The sequence below is a fragment of the Lolium perenne genome, chromosome 2 (assembly GCF_019359855.2).
Source record: "Lolium perenne isolate Kyuss_39 chromosome 2, Kyuss_2.0, whole genome shotgun sequence".
Taxonomy (NCBI): domain Eukaryota; kingdom Viridiplantae; phylum Streptophyta; class Magnoliopsida; order Poales; family Poaceae; genus Lolium; species Lolium perenne.
This window is the reverse complement of record NC_067245.2, coordinates 10,278,542-10,287,030: the sequence shown is the minus strand read 5'-3', so window position 1 is coordinate 10,287,030 and position 8,489 is coordinate 10,278,542.

Below are 8,489 nucleotides of genomic sequence, written 5' to 3'. Positions count from 1 at the left end.
TGAATCTGGAGGAGTGACAAGAACCACTAAGGTTATGGATGTGCTGTTGCCACTAGGGATAAAACATTAGTGCTATGTTCAAGGATGTAGTCACTAGTTACATTACGCGCAATACTTAATGCAATTGTCTGTTGTTAGCAACTTAATACTGGAGGGGGTTCGGATGATAACCTGAAGGTGGACTTTTTAGGCATAGATGCAGTTGGATGACGGTCTATGTACTTTGTCGTAATGCCCAATTAAATCTCACTATACTCATCATGATATGTATGTGCATGGTCATGCTCTCTTTATTTGTCAATTGCCCAACTGTAATTTGTTCACCCAACATGCTGTTCGTCTTATGGGAGAGACACCTCTAGTGAACTGTGGACCCCGGTCAAATTCTCTTTACTGAAATACAATCTCTTGCAATACTGTTCTCATCGTTTTACGCAAACAATCATCTTCCACACAATACGGTTAATCCTTTGTTACAGCAAGCCGGTGAGATTGACAACCTCACTGTTTCGTTGGGGCAAAGTACTTTGGTTGTGTTGTGCAGGTTCCACGTTGGCGCCGGAATCTCTGGTGTTGCGCCGCACTACATCCCGCCACCATCAACCTTCAACGTGCTTCTTGGCTCCTCCTGGTTCGATAAACCTTGGTTTCTTTCTGAGGGAAAACTTGCTGCTGTGCGCATCATACCTTCCTCTTGGGGTTGCCCAACGAACGTGTGAAATACACGCCATCATAAATCATGCTTTTCCAAATTATGTTCAGGCCGAGCTCTAATAAGAGAGCAAAATCTAGCCCAAGCCTCAGGCAATTCTCTCCATCTTCCTAATCAAAATTATAAATTCTCTGCAAAGCAATATGTTGAGCACCAGCAGGAAAGTATTTCCGGAAGAAAACCTCAAGCAATTCTTTTGGACTATTAATAGAATCAGGTAGCAAACTATTATACCAAGTTTTAGCATCTTCCTTTAATGAGAATGGAAATTTTTTAGCAACAAAGTAAGTACGCTTCTTAACATCATCAGAAAACAAGCTACTCAGAGTAGATAGCTCAATCATGTGTTCTACAGCACTTTCTTTTTCAGTACCACAAAAAGGTGTTTTCTCAACAATAGCTATATGAGATAGATCAAGAGAAAAATCATAATCCTTATCCTTAATGTTTATAGGAGATGTGGCAAATTTAGGATCAGGAGACAGTTTATATCTAACAGTATGTTGTGCAAGCAACTTTTTAATTTTTCTTGCATCAATAGTAGCATTGCATTTATCAATGAAATCATCATCAAGTTCCACATAATCCTCATCAGGATCATCACTAGAGTATTCAACAGACTCAGGTGAATTAACAGGTGTAAAAGCATTTTCATTAGGAGTTTCAGTATTTTCAATTTGTCTAGACCTAGCAATTGTAGCATCTAGAAAAGATCCTAACGAACCATCATTATCAAGCACAGCAGAGGCATCATCAAAATTATGAGAAGAATTTTCAGATCTAGCAGAAGTACCAGCATGTGAAGCATGTGGTGGTGAAACAAGTTTATCTATCACAGATGGTGAATCAAGAGCAGCAGAGGTACTCAGAGTTGTACCTTTTCTTGTAGTGGATGGTAATATGGCAACTTTAGTATCGCGAGGTTTACCCATGATAGAGAATTTGCAGCGAACAATATCAATCCAAGTGAACTTCCGAATAAAGCTATGCTCCCCGGCAACGGCGCCAGAAAATAGTCTTGATAACCCACAAGTATAGGGGATCGCAACAGTCTTCGCGGGAAGTAAAACCCAATTTATTGATTTGACACAAGGGGAGACAAAGAATACTTGAAAGCCTTAACAGCGGAGTTGTCAATTCAGCTGCACCTGGAAACAGACTTGCTAGCAAGAGTTTATCAGTAGTAACGGTTTTATAGCAGTAGCAGTAGTGAAATAACAGCAGTAGAGTAACAAAGACAGCAGTAGTGATTATAGTAAACAACAGGATTAAAATACTGTAGGCACAGGGATGGATGAACGGGCATTGCATGGATGAGAGAAACTCATGTAACAATCAAAGCAGGGCGTTTGCAGATAATAATAAAACGGTATCCAAGTACTAATCAATCAATAGGCATGTGTTCCATATTTAGTCGTACGTGCTCGCAATGAGAAACTTGCACAACATCTTTTGTCCTACCAGCCGGTGGCAGCCGGGCCTCTAGGGAATCTACTGGAAATTAAGGCACTCCTTTTAATAGAGCACCGGAGCAAAGCATTAACACTCCGTGAACACATGTGATCCTCATATCACTGCCTTCCCCTTCGGTTGTCCCAATTTCTGTCACTTTGGGGCCTCGGGTTCCGGACAACAATACGTGTATACAACTTGCAGGTAAGATCATAAAGCAATGAATATCATCATGAATTGATAACATGTTCAGATCTGAAATCATGGCACTCGGGCCCTAGTGACAAGCATTAAGCATAAAAGTAACATCTACGGATACTAGGCACCATGCCCTAACAATCTTATGACTATTACATGACCAATCTCATCCAATCCCTACCATCCCCTTCAGCCTACAGCGGGGGAATTACTCACACATGGATGGGGGAAACATGGCTGGTCGATGGAGAGGCGTCGGTGGTGATGATGGCGATGATCTCCTCCAATTCCCCGTCCCGGCGGAGTGCCAGAACGGAGTTTCTGGTCCCGAGATGGAGTTTCGCGACGGTGGCGGCGTACTGTATGTCTTGTGGCGACTTCGACTAACCCCCGTGCATTTTTAGGTCGAAGGCGTTAAGTAGTCCAGAGGAGGGTGTCGGGGGCCAGCCGAGGCGGCCACACAATAGGGCGACGCGCCCCCCTCCTGGGCCGCGCCGGCCTAGTGTGTGGGGGCCTCGGGCCCCCACCTGGCTTGCCCTTCTGGCTCCGTCAATATTTTGGGAAAATAGGACCTTTCGCATAAATTCCGAGGATTTTCCTGAAAGTTGGATTTCTGCACAAAAACGAGACACCAGAGCAGTTCTGCTGAAAACAGCGTTAGTCCATGTTAGTTGCATCCAAAATACACAAATTAGAGGCAAAACAATAGCAAAAGTGTTCGGGAAAGTAGATACGTTTTGGACGTATCAATTATTCGTCAACTATTGTGTTACTCAAGTGGTTTTATTATGTGATCTCCGGGGACACCTTGTCCAACGGTGTGAAGGTGACAGTGTGCACACCGTGTTTGTTTCTTAAGATTAATTTATAGAAATACTTATAAATTGTGGTGTGTAGTTAGTACCATCTTTGTATGCTCAAAGTGACAGCATGGGGTATCCATAGATTGGGAATGCAAACTTTAAGGAATGCTTATGCATCTCTACACAGTGAGTTTGTGTTTATTATCAAACTGGAGAGTGGTTCAGAGTAGCGTAGTGAAGTGATAATACCTATGTATTCAATTATGACATCATTGTTGAGAGTGTCCACTAGTGAAAGTATGATCCCTAGGCCTTGTTTCTAAGCATTGAAACACCATTTACAACCAGTTCTGCTACATGTTTGGTTGCTGTCATTTTTATTTCAGATTGCAATTGTCACTCATAACTATCCATATTACTTGTATTTCACTATCTCTTCGACGAACTAGTGCACCTATACACCTGACAAGTGTATTGGGTGTGTTGGGGACACAAGAGACTTCTTGTATCGTAATTGCAGGGTTGCTTGAGAGGGATATCTTTGAGCTCTACCTCCCTGAGTTCGATAAACCTTGGGTGATCGACTCAAGGGAAACTTGTTGCTGTTCTACAAACCTCTGCACTTGAAGACCCAACACTATCTACAATAATAGAAGCGTGCATAGACATCAAGCACTTTTCTAGCGCCTTTGCGGGGGATGTAAGGTAATAGGTACTCACATCCTCTGGCTACTAAGAGTTATCTTCTAGTATTGTTGGTGGTGTGTGAGTGCTCGAAGTTATTTCCTTTAGATTCTGCAATTATATCTTTTCGTTTCTTGTTTTTATTTTTACTAGTTAGGCTTAATGGAAAACAACAACAAAATTAGAGAGCTTTATAGTATTTATTTTGAGTTAGGACATGAGGTGTTTGAAGAGAATATTAAAAAACCTATGGAACTTTCCTTGCATGCTAGTAGCAATATTATTAGCATGAATTCTTTGAACATCATTTTTGCTAATGCTATGGAAAAGTCTAAGTTTGGGGAAGCTAGTTTTTATGACAATGATTTTTTTAGTTCCCTAGCTTTAGAGGAGGAAATTTGCTAAGCTAGTAGCAATACTATGCCTCCAATATATGATGATTACAATGATGAATATGATATTTTCAGTCCACATACTATTAAGGAGAAAGTTAATTGTGATTACAATATGCCTCCTATATTTGATGATTATGGTGATGAGAATAATAATGATAGTTATTTTGTTGAATTTGCTCCCACTACAATTAATAAGAATGAGTATGCTTATGTGGGGAGTGATAATTATTTATGCATGTGGCTCATGATAAGAATGTTTTATGTGATGGTTATATTGTTGAGTTTATTCATGATGGTACTTAAAGTTATTATGGGAGAGGAAAATATGGTTGTAAAAGTTTTCATGTTACTAAAACACCTCTCTATATGCTGAATGAAGTTCCTCTCGTTTTATCTTCCTATCCTTGTCACTTTGTTCTTTGTGAATTTATTTGTGTACAAGATTCCTATGCATAGGAAGTGGGTTAGACTTATATGTGTTTTAAATTTGCTTCTTGATGTCTCTTTTATGTCAATTCATATATCTTATGTAAGCATCTTCTCAAATTAATGAGCCTAGATGAAAGGCGTTCAAGAAAAGCAATCTTGGGAGATAACCCATGTTTTATTTCTTTAATTTTTCTTTTGTTGAGTCTTGGAAGTTATTACCTATGTAATAACCTATTCTTATCATTTTTATTTTGTTTTTGCGCCAAGAATAGCCTCTAATAGGAAGAAAGAAAGATTTGGGGAAGTTGTTGATGTCCTGAAACAGATTCTGTGACGTCACCATTAAAATAACGTAATTTTAGCTTCAAATTTTTGAGCATATGCCCCAGGTTATTATCTAACTTTCGTTAGTTTTTTACTTTTCAATTTGAGCAACAGAGGATTTTCGAAAAAATCGATCTTTACCTGCTCATCTATTTTGACAGATTTCTGCCACTATTTGCATTTTCCTCTTAATGTGTTTCCTTTTTAGTTGTTTTGAGAGAAAGAGCTTTTTTGGAGAAGTTGCTACAGTAGTTAATGTTTTAATGGATGTTTGATATATGTTAGAACTGGACCAAGTGGATTTGTTATTTTGATTGCACTAATGCTACTGATAAGAATTGTGTGAAGTTTTGTATGAATGAGGTTTTCAAGTGTAGGGCAAGAAGAATGATATAATGAGATGAAATATGGACAAAAGCTCAAGATTGAGGATGCCCATGTCACCCCAAGAAATATCCAAGAGTTACAAGCGTCAAAGCTTGGGGATGCCCAAGGCATCCCCTGTTCATCAACAAAGCATCAGGTCATCTTTCTAGACGCTATATTTTTATTGCTTCATATGTTATGTGTTGTTCTTGCAACTTTTTGTTTTGTTTTGTTTTGCTTTGTTTGCTGTAGCATATGGTTGGATCCTAGCATTCTTGTGTGGGAGAGAGACACGCTCCGTTTTCATTGCATAGAACACTCTAGTTTTCGCTCTTATTGTTCTACGGGTGTTCTAGTTTGCTAGTACTGCGTTTAGCTCTTGGTTATCCATTCGTATTTTGTTTAGAGCTTGTTAGTTTTTTTATTTAGGTATGTTTAGCTCTCTGGTCTTTATTGATTATTATCTATGAGAGTGGTTTCAAATAAGTTGATTGGTGTTGAAGACGAGTAAAATCTTTCATGCTTATAGTGATGTGATGTCTACGGGTGCTTCTATTCTTGTAGACAGTGTTGGGCCTCCAAGAGCAGAGGTTTGTAGAACAGCAGCAAGTTTCCCTTAAGTGGATCACCCAAGGTTTATCGAACTCAGGGAGGAAGAGGTCAAAGATATCCCTCTCATGCAACCCTGCAACCACAAAGCAAGAATTCTCTTGTGTCCCCAACACACCTAATAGGTGCACTAGTTCGGCGAAGAGATAGTGAAATACAAGTGGTATAAATGAATATGAGCAGTAGTAACGGCGCCAGAAAAGTGCTTGCTGGCGTGCAGTTGATGGTAGTAATATTGCAGAAAGTATAGATGCGGTAAAACAGTAAACAAGCAGCGATAGCAGTATTTAGGAACAAGGCCTAGGGATCATACTTTCACTAGTGGACACTCTCAACATTGATCACATAACAGAATAAATAGATAGATGCTAGACTCTACACCCTCTTGTTGGATGATGAACACCACTAACTGTGTAGGATTACACGAACCCTCAATGCCGGAGTTAACAAGCTCCACAATATTCAATGTTCATATTTAAATAACCTTAGAGTGCATGACAGATCAACATAACCAAACCAAGTACTAACATAGCATGCACACTGTCACCTTCACACTACGAAAGGAGGCATAGATCACATCAATACTATCATAGCAATAGTTAACTTCATAATCTACAAGAGATCACAATCATAGCCTACGCCAAGTACTACACGATGCACACACTGTCACCATTACACCGTGCAGGAGGAATAAACTACTTTAATAACATCACTAGAGTAGCACACAGATAGATTGTGATACAAAACACATTGCAATCATAAAGAGATATAAATAAGCACTTCACTATGCTACTCTGAATTACTCTCTGGCAAGATAACGAACACTAATTCATCATGTAGGCAAACCTTAAAGATGCATTCCCAAGTACTAATGAACACCCCACGCTGTCACTTTGAGCATTCACAGGAGGTACTAACACACCACAATTTCATAGAGACATCCAACTCAAATCATAACTCAGTGAATAAGTATTCTGTGAAATATAGCCTAAGAGACCCACACGGTGCACACACTGTCACCTTTACACACGTGGGACAAGGAGTCTCCGGAGATCACATAAGTAAAATCCACTTGACTAGCATAATGACATCTAGATTACAAGCATCATCATATGAATCTCAATCATGTAAGGCAGCTCATGAGATTATTGTATTGAAGTACATAGGAGAGAGATGAACCACATAGCTACCGGTACAGCCCCGAGCCTCGATGGAGAACTACTCCCTCCTCATGGGAGACAGCAGCGTTGATGAAGATGACGGTGGTGTCGATGGAGAAGCCTTCCGGGGGCACTTCCCCGTCCCGGCGGCGTGCCGGAACAGAGACTCCTGTCCCCCAGATCTTGGCTTCGCGATGGCGGCGGCTCTGGAAGGTTTTCTCTGGTTTCGTCGAACGTGGTAGGGTTTTCGCGACAGAGACTTTAAGTAGGCGGAAGGGCAAGGTCGGTGGAGTCACGAGGGACCCACACAACAGGGCGGCGCGGGCCCTAGCCTGGCCGCGCCGCCTTAGTGTGGCGCCACCTCGTGGCCCCACTTCGTATCTCCTCCGGTCTTCTGGAAGCTTCGTGGAAAAATAAGACCCTGGGCGTTGATTTCGTCCAATTCCGAGAATATTTCCTTACTAGGATTTCTGAAACCAAAAACAGCAGAAAACAGGAACTGGCACTTCGGCATCTCGTCAATAGGTTAGTTCCGGAAAACGCATAAATATGACATAAAGTATGCATAAAACATGTAGATATCATCAATAATGTGGCATGGAACATAAGAAATTATCGATACGTCGAAGACGTATCAGCATCCCCAAGCTTAGTTCCTGCTCGTCCCGAGCAGGTAAACGATAACAAAGATAATTTCTGGAGTGACATGCCATCATAACCTTGATCATACTATTATAAGCATATGTAATGAATGCAGCGATCAAAACAATGTTAATGACATGAGTAAACAACTGAATCATAAAGCAAAGACTTTTCATGAATAGTACTTTCAAGACAAGCATCAATAAGTCTTGCATAAGAGTTAACTCATAAAGCAATAATTCAAAGTAAAGACATTGAAGCAACACAATAGAAGATTAAGTTTCAGCGGTTGCTTTCAACTTGTAACATGTATATCTCATGGATAATTGTCAACATAGAGTAATATAACAAATGCAATATGCAAGTATGTAGGAATCAATGCACAGTTCACACAAGTGTTTGCTTCTTGAGATGGAGAGAAATAGGTGAACTGACTCAACATAAAAGTAAAAGAAAGGTCCTTCAAAGAGGAAAGCATCGATTGCTATATTTGTGCTAGAGCTTTTATTTTGAAAACATGAAACAATTTTGTCAACGGTAGTAATAAAGCATATGTATCATGTAAATTATATCTTACAAGTTGCAAGCCTCATGCATAGTATACTAATAGTGCCCGCACCTTGTCCTAATTAGCTCGGATTACCAGGATTATCATTGCAATACACATGTTTTAACCAAGTGTCACAAAGGGGTACCTCTATGCCGCCTGTACAAA